Source organism: Pinus tabuliformis, chromosome 8, assembly GCF_031772625.1.
Source record: "Pinus tabuliformis cultivar Carrire ecotype Pingquan chromosome 8, CPIR1, whole genome shotgun sequence".
NCBI classification, from domain to species: Eukaryota; Viridiplantae; Streptophyta; class Pinopsida; order Pinales; family Pinaceae; genus Pinus; species Pinus tabuliformis.
The window spans coordinates 2,037,399,987-2,037,418,163 of record NC_142294.1 but is presented as its reverse complement, the minus strand read 5'-3'; positions in this window follow the sequence as shown (position 1 = coordinate 2,037,418,163).

The following is an 18,177-nucleotide window of genomic DNA, read 5'->3' as shown; positions in this document are numbered from 1 at the left end:
AAAGTAATTATTTTTTACCATTCACCATTTTACCTTTGTGTGAAGAGTTGTTTACCCACTTGTGCCCTAATTTTTCTGGAGCAGATTGTAGGAGATCCAGGAGGTCATTCGCTGAGCTGTCAGTTGCAGGTAAGAGCCAAGATCTTAAGCTCCATTTTCATATTGATTTTTCCTGTTTTTATCCCTTTTTTGGGTTTCATGGGGAACTTTTGGCAAAATAAATTCGCCCTTGGCCGGCACAATTTTCGGGCATGGAATCGCGCCGATTGAGGGTGGCTAAAACTGCCAATCGTGCCGTCGGAGCCACTGTTTTTAAAACAGTCACGCTCACGTCATGAGAAAAAAATTTGCATGTTTTTTACTTAATTCATCCATTTGAACCCAAATTTTTCTAGCCAAGGATGATCATTGACTTGATTACATGGTTTTTGTAGTAAGAAATCGTGAAAATGGTGGATTGGAAAGAACATGAGCATGAGGATATTGATACTTAAGAAATAGATGATCCAAATTGTTTGGAGGCTTTGAGGAACTATGGGCTCCTCAAATTCTTTCTTACACCAGGTATACGTGCCCAACCTGAGTTGCTATGGTACCTGATCAATTTCTGGGACATAAATTAGGAAATTTTCATCATCGGTGACCAAGAGTTGGAGTTGGAGACTTCAGACATTTATTTCATCACAGGATTGTCCCGGAGAGGGGAACCAGTCAACCTATATGGGTCGAGGCCGATTGGGGCAACTGTGACTATGCTACTTGCTGAATATTGCCCGGAAGCTCTCAAATCCAAAAGCGGAAAGATCGAGATTATGACTGTTCAAGATATTGTGTTGAGAGTGCTACTGTTCACCATCAACAGAGTGGCTGGGTCCCAAGCGCTGCATGAGACCAAAAAGTTGAAGTTTTCATACACTATCGACTACACGATGCCCACTATCTTTAATTGGGCGGAAGCTATGAAAATCAGCATGAAGCGCCAGCTATCAAAAGCTAAGGCAGGACACATGAAGCATTTTTGCTTTAGATCTGTGCTAGTGACCTTCTTCTTGGAACGGGTGTCGTTGTTCCAATACCAGTTGAATGAGGTAGATCTGCCGATGTGACGAGACCCACGGATGGTCCATTGGAGCGAGTTGATGCCTAGGGTTATGGGAGGCCAACATATGTCCTATAAGCTCGCCTTTTTCTCATGGCTACAACGACAACTAATTGTAGTGGAGGATTGGCCGTATAGTGGTACTAACTTCTGCAGAGATTTGGATGTGCCACTCCCAGAAGGGGAGGATTTTGATGATGGAGGTAAAAAAAAAATAATTATTTTTGATGCTTTTTTATTGTTTTTGAAATATATGTGTTCATGACACTTCGATTTTATGAATGCAGATGTTGGACCAGAACGCCCTGCCGGGATGTCCCCAATTGCCAAGTGCGTCACTTGGCAGTTTGATGTCGCTCCTTATCAAAAGGGAAGCGACAATGAGGAGATTGCGTGGAATCTCGAGGGTTTGACCTAGGGGATTCCATAGTATGCTTGGATGGGTGATGTCCCATGCCAGTACCAGAGGGATATGGTGGGGGTGCCAGATCGGATCTGCCGACTGCTGACTCACATAGTCTGAGCAGTTACATGCTATCATGAGAATCATGTTGTTTATTGCATAGGTCTAGCATTCCATATTTTTGAGGCCTGCAATCCATGGATGTATAAAGCTTTCGAGCCACCGATGTATTTCAAACACACATATTATTTTTTTGAGGTTTTGATGTATGGCAAACATTACTGGTACACATATATATACATACATACATACATTGTTGGCATTATGTTTCTGGTATGGCTATATGTTACAGATGTTGTACTTGATGGAAACTCCCGTGGCAAGACTCTCAATTTGTTGAAAATTAAGAAGTACGCAGGAAATCAGTTCAGGAGGTGCGTACCCGCAAGTACACCATGCAGGGACCGCGTCCAGATACGCAGGCCAGCCGTTCAGGAGGTGCGTCCCCCCAGTGCACACATTTCAAGGCAGAGAAAAGTACATGTGGGGCTTTCTTATGTTTTACTCTTGGTATTTAGCCGACGGTATTGTGTTATTATGGTGTCGGCTCGTGGTATTGATCCATGATTTAAGGAAGAGCTTTCCTATATAAAGCAAAGGAGATCATTTGGCTTGAGCATGTTTTTGGTTGAATATCTTATGAGGGCTAGATCTAGTCTAGATCTAAACAAGGCGAATCTTCTGATGGACCGAGATCTCTTCGGTGCATGTTCAGATCTGTAGATCTGACTGTCTGGGTTACTTCTGAACTCTTGAAATCATCTATGCCCAGGGGTACGCAGTGCAGAAACAGGAGATCTGCGTCGGTACGTAGCGCAGACACAGGAGACCTGCGTCGGTACACAGAGCAGAAGAAGGAGAGCTGCGTCGGTACGCAGAGTGAATAGGGTTCAGGTGCGCCAGTACGTAGGCACAGAAGGGTTGCAGGTGCATACATACGCAGGCAGTTCAATAGACTCAGAGCGAGGTACGCAGGCTAGCAGTTGAGCAGGGTGCGTCCGGGACGCAGGCTAGCAGTTGAGCAGGGTGCGTACTGTAAGCAGGCAAGCAGTTGAGCAGGGTGAGTACAGTAAGCAGGCCAGCAGTTGAGCAGGGTGCTTACGTAAGCAGGCAAGCAGTTGAGCAGGGTGCTTACTTCTCTTAAAATCTTTGTTTATCATTGTTGTGTTCTGGGTTTGGTCCTATTATTGTTGATCTGGTTACTACAGTTGATTGGGTGATTCTCTTATACTTGATGATCAATTGATGCTTATGGATCCAGTTTGAAAATTTATGAAAAGTGGTCCTTGTAAGAAAAGAAGTAGGGGGTTGTAGCTCCCTTCCAGGAGAGACTGGAAAACGAGAGAGAGTTGTAGCTCTCTGCAGGTTGCAGCCTGTGTACTGGTAAAGGACTGCACCAGTACAAAACCATTGTAAAAGGAGTTTCTAATTTGAAAGAAGATAGAGACATATTGCAGCAGGTGGTTTTCACCCACATTGGGTTTCCACCTTACATCTTGTGTTCTTTGGTGTGACTATCTGTTTTCTTTTGTTCATGCTCATTATTTTATGGTACTGACATGCAAAAATAATTCAAAGAACAAATAAAGAAGATTTATTAAAAGAATTATATAATACTGATTCACCCCCCCTCTCAGTATTATTTCCAACAATTGGTATCAGAGCAGGTCCTTCAGAGAAGCTTGATCACTTGAAGGTAGATCGTTCATCATGAGCAACTACGAGAGAGAAGCATCAATCAGGCCACCAGTTTTTGATGGGACAAACTTCAATTATTGGAAGGTAAGAGTCACTGCCTATCTTCAATCTCTTGGTACAGAAGTTTGGGACATCGTAGAGACAGGCTACGCTTTTTCTTCAGCTACTCCTACAGATGCAGCCGAGAAAAAGAAGTATGAAACAACTGCAAAAGCAGTCAATACTCTATTAGGATGTATATCTCAATCAGAATTCATGAAGGTAATGCACTATAAATCCGCAAAAGAGATATGGGACAAAATTGTCACGAGCTATGAAGGAGATGAACAGGTAAAACGTGCTAAACTTCAAACTCTCAGAATTCAGTATGAGACTCTCAAAATGTATAATGATGAAAGTGTGGCTAACTATTTTCTTCGGGTAGATGAGGTTGTTAACTGTATGAAAAATTTGGGTGAAGAAATAAAAGAGGCTGTTGTGGTTGAAAAGGTTCTAAGATCATTGTCCCCCAAGTTTGAATCTAAAGTATCTGCAATAGAAGAAAAGGAAAATCTACGAATTCTTACTATGTCTCAGTTACATGGAATTCTAACTGCTTATGAAATGAGAAAGGGAGGTCCATCAGACAGAAGAGAGGCTGCTTTCAAGGCATCAGGCAAAGGAGATTATTATGAAGCGAGCCACGTCCCAGAAGAAGAGGAAGAAGAATCAAATTTTGTCAGAAATCTTCAAAGGGGTTCTGGAAGGTTCAGAGGTAAGTTACCTTTTAAATGCTTTGCTTGTGGAAGAGTAGGTCATTAGGCTACAAAATGTCCTTATAAGGATAAAGGAAAGGAACCTGCTAGATGGAACAAGAAACAGAATGCAAATAAGAAAAACTACTACACTCATGAAGATAGTGATGGTCTATCAAACAGTGATGAAGAAGAACAAGGTAATGAATATAAGTTGTTAATGGCATTTGAAGATGATGATTATATGGATGCTATAGATGTGGATAACCTTTATGATGAAATTACTAGACTCAAGAGATGTATAGAAGAAAAGAACATGATCATTGATACTCTACAATTTCAAATTGATGAAAAGGAAAAACATCTTGAAAAATTAGAAGGTGAAATTGTTGGTCTTAGAAAAGAGATTGAGAAAACAAAAGCTATTAATCTCAAGTTTGTCAAAGGATCTGAAACTTTGGATGAGATTATCAATGTGCAGCGGTCTCCTCTAAACAAGACAGGTCTGGGTTATAATGGAGAAACCTCTCAAGCATCCACCTCAAAAAGTTATCTTGATGCAGCAAGAAGAAATGAGCAAAAGCACAATGAAGATCATCAGGTAAAGCAGGGACAAATTACAAACAGAAACTATCAGAGGCAATCCATCTTAAGGGTGAACAAAAGCTACAACCAGCCACAGGTAAAATCTTCTCAATTTGGTTCAAGAATAGATGACAATAGAAATTACAATCAATTGGCTGGTAGATTCGATAACCGCAGAAGTTTCTTCAATGAACAATGCTTTTCTTGCCATAACTTTGGTCACAAAGCAGCTCAATGTGTTGCATATAAAACGATCATGACTAGGGAAGCTCAAAAACAAAGAAGTATGACGGGGATTACAAAAAGGACCTATAACAACTTTTCGGTTCTTGAAAATGAAGTTGAATGTTCTATTTGCAATAACTTTGGTCATGAAGACTCTGAATGCAGGAGCAGGTTTCAGCAGAAAAAGGAACAAGCCTCAAGCACCAAAACATGGAGAATAAAGGAACCTCAAACAGAAAGATGTGGGATAGCATTTTATGCAGAGGGACAGGAAAATCTATGGTACATTGACAGTGGATGTTCGAAGCATATGACAGGTGATAAAGAAAAACTTGAGTCTTATTCTACTCTAGAAAAGGGAAAGAAAGTCTCTTTTGGAAATGATACTCCTGCAACTATAAAGGGAAAAGGCATTGCTCAGTTAAAAAAAAAAGGTCAAGGCTGGAAATGTTTTGTATGTTGATGGATTGAAGCATAATCTTCTAAGTGTCAGCCAGATTTGTGATCAAAGAACCGAGGTTATATTCAGATCAAATGGATGTCTTGTTCGTGATCTTGATACAGGTAAAACAGTGATCAAAGGCAAAAGAACTCCAAATAATCTGTACATATTTGAAGAAGGACAACAACAATGCTATCTGAGCAAGGATGATGAGCACTGGTTATGGCATCGGAGGTTGGGACATCTAAGCTTTTCACAAATAAGGAAAGCATGCAAATATCAGGCAGTTCGTGATCTTCCAGATATCAAAATTCCTGACAACACCATATGCAAATCATGTCAGTTTGGAAAACAAACCAGAAATAACTTTCCAGAGAAAGAAGGATCAGCTAGCATGCCTCTTGAGCTAGTACATACAGATACATGCGGTCCTTTCAGGAAAAGAACACCTCGAGGAGAAGAATACTTGATATTATTCATTGACGATTTCTCCAGGTTTGTCTGGTTAGGACTTATGAAGCACAAAGATGAAGCATTCGAAAAATTCAAATCCTTCAAAGCCTTGGTTGAAAATGAATCAGGTCACAAAATTAAGTGCCTCAGATCTGATAGAGGTGGGGAATTTACTTCAAATGAATTTTTCGATTTCTGTGAAGAACATGGGATAAGAAGAGAATTCTCTACAGCAAGAACTCCTCAGCAAAATGGAGTTGTGGAAAGGATGAACAGAACAATCCAACAAATGGTTCATGCTATGCTTGATGAGTCAAGAACTCCCGCAACCTTCTGGGGTGAAGCTGCACATGCTGCGGTTGTTATTCTCAACAAAACAAATGTCCGGGTGAACAGCACTCAAACTCCTCATGAGCTCTGGAGTGGTAGGACTCCTTCGGTAAAGCACTTCAAAATCTTTGGGAGCAAATGCTATATCAAGAATACGGATGAGCAGCTTGGCAAACTTGAACCTAGAGCAGATGAATGCATTCTTCTTGGTTACTCTCCACATAGCAAAGCATACAAATGCTACAATAAAAGACTTGGCAGAATTGTTGACAGCATTGATGTAGTGGTTGATGAAAAGGGATACATTCCTAGGCAAGTACATCATGAAGACATCGAAGAAGATGAAGGCTACCCCCAACGACATAATGATGAAGAAGAAGAACTTCAAGAAGAGCCTCAAGAAGAAGAACCTGAGGAGCAAACAAGAATAGAAGAAAAGACTCCATCCAGATATGTTCAGAAGAATCATCCAGAATCTCAGATTATGGGGCAAAAAGAAGCAGGTGTACAAACAAGAAGAACAGTTGCAGAAGCTTCAAGCTATTTGGCATTACTCTCCTCTACTGAACCACAAAATGTGAAAGAGGCATGCAAAGATGAATGTTGGGTGAACGCAATGGATGAAGAACTTGAGCAGATAAAAAAGAACAACACTTGGGAGCTGGTTCCTAGACCAAAAGATAAGAATGTTATCGGAACAAAATGGGTCTTCAAAAATAAATTGAATGAAAATGGAGAAGTAATTAGAAACAAAGCCAGACTTGTTTGTAAAGGGTATGCGCAGCAAGAAGGAATAGACTTTGAAGAAACCTTTGCTCCTGTTGCAAGACTTGAGGCCATCCGAATGTTGCTTGCTCTCTCAAGTTTTCAAAACTTCAAAGTATTTCAAATGGACGTGAAATCAGCCTTTCTGAATGGAAACTTGGAAGAAGAAGTGTACATTGAACAGCCAGATGGGTTCATTGTTGGAAATGATCCAAATCTTGTATGCAGATTGAAAAAGGCTCTCTATGGTCTCAAACAAGCTCCAAGGGCTTGGTACTACCGTTTGGACAAATATCTTCATCAACAAGGTTTTTCAAAAGGATCAGCAGATAGCAATATTTATATAAAAGTTGAAAATGAAAAATTGCTAATACTTGTTGTATATGTAGATGACACTATTTTTGGGAGCAATGAAGAAGCTATGAGTCAAAACTTTGCCTCAGTCATGCAGAAAGAATTTGAAATGTCCTTGCTAGGAGAACTGACATATTTCCTTGGTTTGCAAATCCAACAAAAAGAAGGAGGAATATTTTTATCTCAAACCAAGTATCTCAAACAGATTTTGAAGAAATATGGTATGGAAGATGCAAAACCAGTATGTACACCCATGGTCACAGGATGTAGCCTCAGTGCAAATGATGAATCTGCAGTAGTACATCAACCAACCTACAGATCTATGATTGGAAGTTTACTTTATTTGACAGGTACCCGACCAGACATCATGCATGCAGTTGGAATAGTTGGAAGATTTCAGGCAAATCCGAAGGAGACTCATCTTCAGGCAGTGAAGAGAATTTTCAAATATCTTCAAGGGACTCAAAATTATGGCTTATGGTATCCTAGAGATACAGATCTTACACTTCATGCTTATACAGATGCAGATTGGGCCGGAAGCGTGGATGACAGGAAAAGCACAAGTGGTGGTGCATTCTTTATGGGTTCTAGACTGGTATCTTGGTTCAACAAGAAAATAAGTTCGATTGCCTTGTCTACAGCTGAAGCGGAATATGTTGCTGCTGCATCTTGTTGCACCCAACTCCTCTGGATGATGCAGACTTTGCAGGATTTTCAAATCACTTGTACACCACCAATCCCCATCTTATGTGATAACACAAGTGCAATCATCATCTCAAAGAATCATGTTATGCATTCAAAAACCAAGCACATACCAATCAAGTATCATTTTCTCCTGGAACAAGTGCTTGAACAGAAGGTCAAGTTGGAGTATGTTCCTTCTAAGGAACAAGTTGCTGATATTCTCACCAAACCATTGCCCAGGGATACTTTTGAATACCTCAGGCAAAAGCTGGGGGTTGTTGATGCATCATCTTATTGTTGAACCTCTTCTGATTGATGGTACAGGTTAAGGGGGAGCATATAATGCATTGTTGGCATTATGGAGGATGGTCAGAAGGAGATCTTGGAAATAGCTGTAATATGTCTCTATCTCTTTCATGGTGAATTATGGTTCTTCGTTGCAGATCTGGTTCATATTCAGGGGGAGCATGTTCTTAGGGGGAGCATAACCCTTTGCCCTTGATGTCAAAGGGGGAGAATGAAGCTGAAGATTGTGAGGTTGCCATCAAGTCCAAAGGGGGAGATTGTTGGCATTATGTTTCTGGTATGGCTATATGTTACAGATGTTGTACTTGATGGCAACTCCCATGGCAAGACTCTCAATTTGTTGAAAATTAAGAAGTACGCAGGAAATCAGTTCAGGAGGTGCGTACCCGCAGGTACACCATGCAGGGACCGCGTCCAGATACGCAGGCCAGCCGTTCAGGAGGTGCGTCCCCCCAGTGCACACATTTCAAGGCAGAGAAAAGTACATGTGGGGCTTTCTTATGTTTTACTCTTGGTATTTAGCCGACGGTATTGTGTTATTATGGTGTCGGCTCGTGGTATTGATCCATGATTTAAGGAAGAGCTTTCCTATATAAAGCAAAGGAGATCATTTGGCTTGAGCATGTTTTTGGTTGAATATCTTATGAGGGCTAGATCTGGTCTAGATCTAAACAAGGCGAATCTTCTGATGGACCGAGATCTCTTTGGCGCATGTTCAGATCTGTAGATCTGACTGTCTGGGTTACTTCTGAACTCTTGAAATCATCTATGCCCAGGGGTACGCAGTGCAGAAACAGGAGATCTGCGTCGGTACGCAACGCAGACGTAGGAGACCTGCGTCGGTACGCAGAGCAGAAGAAGGAGAGCTGCGTCGGTACGCAGAGCGAATAGGGTTCAGGTGCGCCGGTACGCAGGCACAGAAGGGTTGCAGGTGCGTACATACGCAGGCAGTTCAATAGACTCATAGCGAGGTACGCAGGCTAGCAGTTGAGCAGGGTGCGTCCGGGACGTAGGCTAGCAGTTGAGCAGGGTGCGTACTGTAAGCAGGCAAGCAGTTGAGCAGGGTGAGTATAGTAAGCAGGCCAGCAGTTGAGCAGGGTGCTTACGTAAGCAGGCAAGCAGTTGAGCAGGGTGCTTACTTCTCTTAAAATATTTGTTTATCATTGTTGTGTTCTGGGTTTGGTCCTATTATTGTTGATCTGGTTACTACAGTTGATTGGGTGATTCTCTTATACTTGATGATCAATTGATGCTTATGGATCCAGTTTGAAAATTTATGAAAAGTGGTCCTTGTAAGAAAAGAAGTAGGGGGTTGTAGCTCCCTTCCAGGAGAGACTGGAAAACGAGAGAGAGTTGTAGCTCTCTGCAGGTTGCAGCCTGCGTACTGGTAAAGGAATGCACCAGTACAAAACCATTGTAAAAGGAGTTTCTAATTTGAAAGAAGATAGAGACATATTGCAGCAGGTGGTTTTCACCCACATTGGGTTTCCACCTTACATCTTGTGTTCTTTGGTGTGACTATCTGTTTTCTTTTTTTCATGCTCATTATTTTATGGTACTGACATGCAAAAATAATTCAAAGAACAAATAAAGAAGATTTATTAAAAGAATTATATAATACTGATTCACCCCCCCTCTCAGTATTATTTCCAACAGTCTGATCAGTTACATGCTATCATGAGAATCATGTTGTTTATTGCATAGGTCTAGCATTCCATATTTTTGAGGCCTGCAAGCCATGGATGTATAAAGCTTTCGAGCCACCGATGTATTTCGAACACACATATTATTTTTTTGAGGTTTTGATGTATGACAAACATTACTGGTACATACATACATACATACATACATACATACATACATATATATATATATGTTGTACTTATTTTCTTACTATGGTACAAATGTTTTTGTTTTTTGAGTTGTTACATGTTTCACAAATGCCTATCCAGCACACAATTAGCTAATGCATCTATTAGTGTATTCATGTGTCGAGGAATATGATGACATGTAATGTAATCAAAATTTCTCTCTAGCAGACGAATACATAGATACATTCTCAATATCTGAGGGTTTTTGATGGAATATTGCCCGTTAAGTTGAAGAACAACAAGTTATGAATCAAGGTTGATAGCCAATTCCTGAATGCCAAGAGCAATAGCTTCTGATAGTAATTCGATAACCACGTTATACTCATCAATGTTATTAGTTGTTCGACCTAGACATATACCTTGAAGATCAATCAACTCACCATGGGGGTCATACATGGCCCATGCCGCAGATGATAGATTCTGGGTACTACGACAAGCACCATCAGCGAAACCGATGTGAGGAGACACCGATATCTGCAAAGCAGGCAAAAACATAATAAGCGAGGAAGCTGCTAACACACCAAATCACATTGTACAAAAATGAATGACACACTATTGTACAAAAGTAACCATGCAAGATGACCTAAACATAGTACTTTTTGAGAGAGTCCATGCTCGGACTTGGGTAATCAATCAACAAATATTAAGACTAGAGTTCTACCATTATCATGATGAGTAAGCATTGACTCGGCCAAATAATAGAGTAAAAATCAAATAAGGTTGTTCCCCCATGCCCCCTGGGTGAGGGAGGGTTACGAGTTAGAAGATGACAACCCCATTGCAATAATGGAGAATCGGTAAAAACTCAGGGAGGGAGAAAAAAACTGAATCCATGAAGAGATAAAGGTGCCCTCAGTTGAAAGATCTTGACAATGGCAGGAGAAACTAACATGCCAATAGGCAATGGAGAAGAGAACTTCTCAAGACACATAGACATGACCGCCGGGCTAGGAAAGAACAAGGAATGATGATGAGTGTCATTCCAAGGTACTTCCTCTAGAGATATTACTTCCATTATACTCTCGTCAGAAAGAAAAGTCTCGGCTAAGGGATCGGGGGATTCTGAAGAACCAAGCCACAGGGATTGAGAATACGCATCGAGAGATGTTCTCAAAATAGGATGATCATAGGATACTAAAGGTGAGGTCGAAACAATTTCCATGTCATCAATTTCAGCGAGACTTAACGACATAACCTCGCCCCATGTATCAACAAGATTCGGTGAAGGAATGACCCAAGGATTAGATTTGACTAAAATCATATTGACAGAGGCAACATGAGGAGGTGGGAGTGGAAATATGCCCATCAAGGCAGGATCTTTAAAAAGTCCTGCACCCACACTCTCATAAGGAGCACCAGTGTGCTTGACATATGGAATATTGTCATCTGAAGAGGAAGAAGAAATGAAGGATAGTTGGTCGACTGTGACTATCTTCCCCTGATGGGGAAAACGAATCACGCAGAAGAGGGAGGAGGCCATAGCATGCATGGCATGGGTCCAACTATATCTGAGTAGAAGATTGTAGTTAAGGTTAGCATCAATGATCTCTACCTCGACATGTAACGTCTTGCCCTCCAAGGTAATGGAAATGTTGGGAAGGACATCAAATGGTCATGAATCGCGCCCCTCAAAAGCTTCTAGAGTATTAGGGGACTAGTTCAGAGTAAGAAAACCAATTGCCTTCCAACAAGTGACAGACGTGATGCAGGTAGAAGCAACTTCATCAATGACAGTCCTATGAATGGTTTTCTCATTTATGATTACCTAAATGAGAAAGGAAATTTGATGAGGTAAACCCAAAACGTGGTTTTTCAGGTCAAAGTAGATGAGATTAGAGTCATCTGGATCAATACCCCAATAGCCAACAATAACGATTTCCGCTGACAAGGACAACTTTGAAGGACCTCGAGAGAAGACATAGCTGATGGCACTTGAGCCAAATCTTCAACAATGTTATAATGTTGAGAGGCTTGAGCATTGGGATTGTATGAGGACTTTTGAAGCACACTGCGAGAAGGTGGGCGAATGGTGGAATCAGAATTAGGCCGCTTTATATGGAGAGGACCATAACCGGATGGGGCAGAAGAAGAAGGGGTACCTTCTTTCTCTTTCCCCGCTGACGGGGCAAGAGTTTGATAATCCTTTGACCTAGTAGCCATGTTGATCGGGGTACTCATCATGAACACTTGTGATCCCGAGGAAGCAGATGACCAAGGCTGGTCTACCATTTGAGTCTGCTGGGATGGAAAGGGCTATTTCAGGACAACTAGGGTCCCTTTGAGCAAACGGCTAACTTCGGATCATATGGGACAATCCTTAGTATAGTGATCCTCCTCACAAATGAGGCATGTATACTTAGGTTTCCATTGGGAATCATCACTAGCAGATGGTTTAGGAGGACCCCGTTTTGGGGCATCGGCTTTACCCTTGCCTTTGCCTTTCTTCTCACCTTTAGAGGATTTATCCATTGTGGTAGACTGGACAACGTGAACCTCCAAGGTTTTACCAGGGTTGGACGCATTGCGAGAGGAGTCATTGGGAGCAGTGTTGGAGACCGACTTCTATTTGGAAGAAGATTTTGCAGGGGTCCGAGTCACTGAACCAATTACTCCATCAATAGGAGGGGTAGTGGGGGACTTAGCGAGGGAATTATATGTCGACAGATCAGATGATGGTCTGGGCGCATTGGGTAACACATCATATAATGTGTCAGACTATGAATAGACAAGGTCTAGATACTGGGCACACGCGATGGCTTGTTCCTCAGTGACGCATCCACCCATAGCAATTTCCTCAGCAATTTTGTTGACAAATGATTTGGTGAATCACTCGGTCAACAGCTGATCAACAATTTCAAACTTAATCAGATGGCGCCTACGTCTCCATTCATGGATGTGATTGGAGATGTGAGTCACTGTGTCTTGCTTGAGTGACATTAACAAATGGGTGCCAATTTCATAGAGAACCGACAATGGAAATGTGTGAGAAAGGCCATGGCGAGAGTGTTAAAGTCATGATAGGTATTCCGAGGGAGCTCGATATACCACTTGGCCGCAGCTCCTATAAGAGTTCGTTGGAAAAGATGAAGATGAATGGAATCATCAACGTAGGAATTCAAGGAGCACTAGAGGTGATATGTCATCACGTGGGCTTAAGGATTCTCTTTTGCTTTTCCTTCAAACTTTGGACAATCGCTTGGAATCTTGGATAGAACCAGAGGCCACTATGGCGAATGAAGAATCAGATCATTCGTGAGTCTAGACACATCTAACAATTCGAGCATAGCCAAGAATGGAAATTTGGTATTGAAAGGCATTTGAGGTTGATAAGGGGGTCCAACTAGCGGGACCTAACCTTGCTGGTAAGGGTTTTATCCCCCAAATGGATGGTTTTGTCCATAAGGCATTTGCTTTTGCCACCACTGTAGGTTACCTTGCCCGTAGGGAGGATTTTGAACTTGAAAGCCTTGAAACTGTCTGGACAGAGGCTGCTGATAAGTAACATACTGGTTAAAAGTTTGTTGAGCCTGCTGGCCTTGGACATATGGATTTTTTACCTGATGTCCCTGAGCATAAGGGTTTTGGACCTGCTGCCCCTTGACAAATGGGTATTGGACCTGCTACCCTTGGACGTAAGGATTCTGCCCTTGTTGAACTTGGACATAAGGATTTTGGACTCGTTGTTTTAGGACATGACCCTGGCCCTACCCTTGCAAGGGTTGAACCTGTTGATATGAGTATAAGGGTTGCTGCTACCCAGTTTGACCTTGTGGCTGCAAGGGTTGACCTTGCCGCTGTAAAGGTTACCCCTGTGGCTGCAACGGTTGACCTTGCGAAGGCATAGGATGGGAGGATTGCGGTGCATACTATTGTGAGGGTTGCCCCTGTAGTTGTTGCAGTTTTCCTTGCTGTGGCATAAGCTGGCCTTACTGTTGCATGGATGGCCCCTGCTACAACGAAGGTTTCCCTTGCTGTTGCATGGATGGCCCTTGTTGCAAGGAAGGTTTCCCTTGCTGCTGTAGGAATTGTCCTTTCTGTTGCAAAGGTACTTGAATAGTTCACGGAATGACAGCTTGAAAGTTCCCAAACTGTATCTGGCCATACCTAGTAGGCGCAGTGTATGGACCAGGCTAGACATAGGGTCCAGGCTGAGGGATGTATGACAGATTAGCCCTCTCTTATGAACCATATGGAACATAAGGAGGTTTGTACTGACCTTGAGCCATATTGGGCTGCTGGTACTGGACGTGACTTGACCCAGATGGACCAACATTGGGTTGTTGGTACTGGACATGACTTGACCTAGACAGACCAACATTAGGCTGTTGGTACTGGACATTACTTGATCCAGCAGGACCAGCAAGATTTGAAATGGCACCCGAAGAGGGTTGGTTCATCCCAACCATGTGAGGTTGTGAGCCACTCACATTGGTTGTGCCAGACATCATAGAAACATTCGGACTCTACACCCTAGGTGGTGGAACAACCTATCCACTTACTGGATGGATAGAAGAACTGACAACGACATGACTCAAGATCGTCGGTTAAACCGGAGAGGTCACCTGGATCGACGAAATAAGAGGATTGGGAAGGGTGGGTTGCACTGGGACTAAAGTGACTGCAGAAATCACCATTTGTTGGGTGGTCGATTTTTAATGAACAGACCTGTGGTAGGCATAGCGTCAGACAACCAAATAGGGTTGTCATATAATGATGAGGCAGTAGGTGTGCCTCAAACCAAATGAGATAAAGTCACGTAATTACGCAGTAACTCAGGATGAACACTAGTCAGAATGCTTCTCATGTAAGGGAAACCTTCAAGAGGGAAAGGATATTTCTTCTCCTTGACTGTGTGTGGGGCGGAAACCTCTGATTGACCAAGAGAGGAGACTGGGATTTCGCCTTCTAATTCCATGGGTGAAAACAGACAACAACGGACTACTGAAGATGTTTAAGGGGATAATTCCAAAGGAATACCCGACTGATCATACGAACTGTACAGACGCTGTGGTGATACCACAACAGGATTGAACAAAGGATTCAGAGGATAAACAACCAAACCAAGCTAACCTTCCTAAGTCGGCGGGCTCTCGGGAGTCTGGATAGGGTTATCCAGAGATTCCAGGCCAACATCAGAAAGTGACCTTGTATCTGAAGGGGGAGGACGAGATGAAAAAGGTTGAATGCTCAAAACAATTCCAAGCTTAACACCTTGGTCCTCAAGTGATTGTGACAATTTAGGAAAAGGATCCTCATACAATCTTTCAGAGAGAGGAGAAGAAGAGGAACTAGGTGAACCAGTTGGTTCAACCACGATGATCTTGTCTCAAATAACCAAAAGAGAGATCGATTTCAAGGGCTTTAAAATGTATTTAAAGGTATACTCACAATGTGGTCTAAAAAAAGACTAACAAGGATGTTATAAGATCGTGGGAAACAATTTTTTAAGACACAAAAACAAACTGGTGCTCTTTCATGTTTTAAGAGTCGAGAAAGAAGCAAAGGTGACTCTATCACTTTCAGTTTGAAACGATCTCAAAAGGACAAGCGCTCGGGTGATATTTTATATTTAGGGAGTCAAAAAGATCAAAATGACTACTCAGGATGATCTAGGTAAAAAGGAGTACCAGGTGACTGTGAACTATAGAATACCTTCCGGCAAACCGAGAAGTACGGGTAGGAAATCTCCCTGAATGTTGTGTTCGGTGTATCACGTTTACAAGGCAGAAGACTCGACTTCCTATGGACAAAAGATTGAAACTAGTGGGGTCTCCCTTTATATACTCAACGGTACGGGGAGCACTAGTCTGTACTAGCACTGTCTAGTGCCGAAGCGAACGAAAGCTACTAGGTTTTAAGATGCTATAACACATCTCTAGCCTAGACCTTCTAAGATGTAATCATTAGATTTCAAATGTGCCTTAGGTTAATTGAGTACATTTTAGAGTTTATCTTGAAATTATGTCTCGGTTTTCAGGCCTTATCGATGTGACTCAAAAACACCTATATGCAGCTAAATGAGATAGGACCCTTTCAATTCAATTAATTGTCTACACTAATGAGAGTAGAAATAACACTCAAATGCAACAAAACAAGCAATTGAAATCAAAATGAATTTTCACTATTTCGCCTTTTGAAAACAAAATGATGAAAAACTCTTTCCAATTCCTAACTTTCCTATCAAATGCACTTCAAGTATCCCTTTCACTAATACAGAGAATTCATTTCTTTTGCAATGCAAGTGACGATGCAACTCTAGCCTTCAATGATGCTAACTAACGTAACATATTAATGCAACAAACTAGAATTATGTATTTTTCAATGAAATGAAGGAATGAATCTTTCCCAAACACTTCACACTTTAATGAAACATTCATAATACAATCAATCACAAGCGAGCATAAAAGAGAATTCCTTTCAAAACTAATGAAGCAATGAAAGGACTAATCAAACGAAATGCAAGGAGAAAATTTGACTATGGACTTGACTTTCTGTTATATACCTAGGGAGGATAATATGGGGTACCAAGGGAGGTACCCAAGGTAATAATGTAATAATGGGATGGGCCATAGTAATAAATAAGGTGGTTAACCCATGTCATGTAAGGGACCACAAGTAGTTAATAATAATGTAATGGGCCCATGGTATTAGTTGATGGTATGAGGGAACCATGGTAATGACCCATGGTATTGTATGTATGAGGCCTATATAGAGGCTAGAGACTCCACGTGGAGAGATATGAAGAGAAGTATTCTTGTATGAACAGGCATATGGCTTGTGGAGTATTCTCCTTCCTTAAGGAGTGAATGTATGGTGTTGCCCTACCATAAGGGTTTTGATAATAAAGAGAATCATTTCTATCTATTTTGATCTTGTTCTTTCTTGGGTTTATTTCTGTTATCATATATCTTTTGGATCAGAGCTACAACAATTGGTATCGGAGCTAGGTCAGATCTACAACAATTGGTATCAGAGCTACAACAATTGGTATCAGAGCTCTTTCTTGGGCAAACCGTGGAGATTTTTTTTTTTCCATTTTTGCAGGGTTTCTGGGGCGGCGAGTTTTCAGATCAGATCTAGACGTCTTGGTATAAGATCTACAAAATCTAATTGAATATCTGGATTCTTTGGGAAAAAATACCCAATTTCAAAAAAAAAATCAGTTGAATCGGAGTCCGGATGAAGGAGATATCGCTGATCTAAAAATCAGTGGGGTTGCAGACAATTTTCAGGGCAGCGAGTTTTGCGGCGCAGATCTAGAATTCCTGGTGCAAGATCTGCAAGATCTAATTGTAGATCTGGAATCTTTGTGAAAAAACACATGATTTCAAAAAAAAAAATCAGTCGAATCGGAGTCTGGATGAGGGAGATATCGCTGATTTAAAATCAGCTCTTTTTGCAGAAATTTTGGGTGACGCCAGGAGAGTAGCAGCGCAGATCTGAAATTCTAGTGTCTGAATCAGGATTTCTATCACATGGGCAGATGCAGAATGGTTGTTCCATTTCTAAAAACAGGTTATAATAGGGATTCTGAGCAATATTGACGGATCTGTGACCATTTCAATTTTTCGCCAATATTTTTGTGATGGCGGGCCTAGATCGCTTTGAACAGGAAGAATCTTTTTTGGGTCGTCTCACTAAGCTCTAACAGACTGGTACAATGGAGGAATATATTACCGCTTTTGAAGCCTTAGCCTTCCGCACTAAGGGTCTCACAGATACATTCTTCAAGGAATGTTTTATCAGCGGTCTTAAAGAAGCCATCAAAGCTCAAGTTCTACTTCACCACCCTCCCACGTGGAAGGAGGCTTGCCAGGTAGCTCGTCAGGTCACATTGCCTAGCAAAGATTTTATTTTTACAGAAAAGAAGGAAACCATGGAACCTAAAGGGTTATTTCCTACTAGTATATCCTTATTGCATATTCATGGATTGATTCAGAAAGAGAAGATCATTGTTTCTATCAATCCTAGTTGTAAACATAATTTTATCAGTGTTAATTTGAAAAAAAAAATGCAAGTCCCAGCAAAACAAATTGAACATACACAGGTTGATGATAAGGATGTTCAAATTTATAAGGATTTGAAGTTTTCTTTGGATAAATATGTGTTGCATGGTGATTTTTATGCTTCAGAGATGGATAATATGGATGTTGTTTTGGGATATCCTT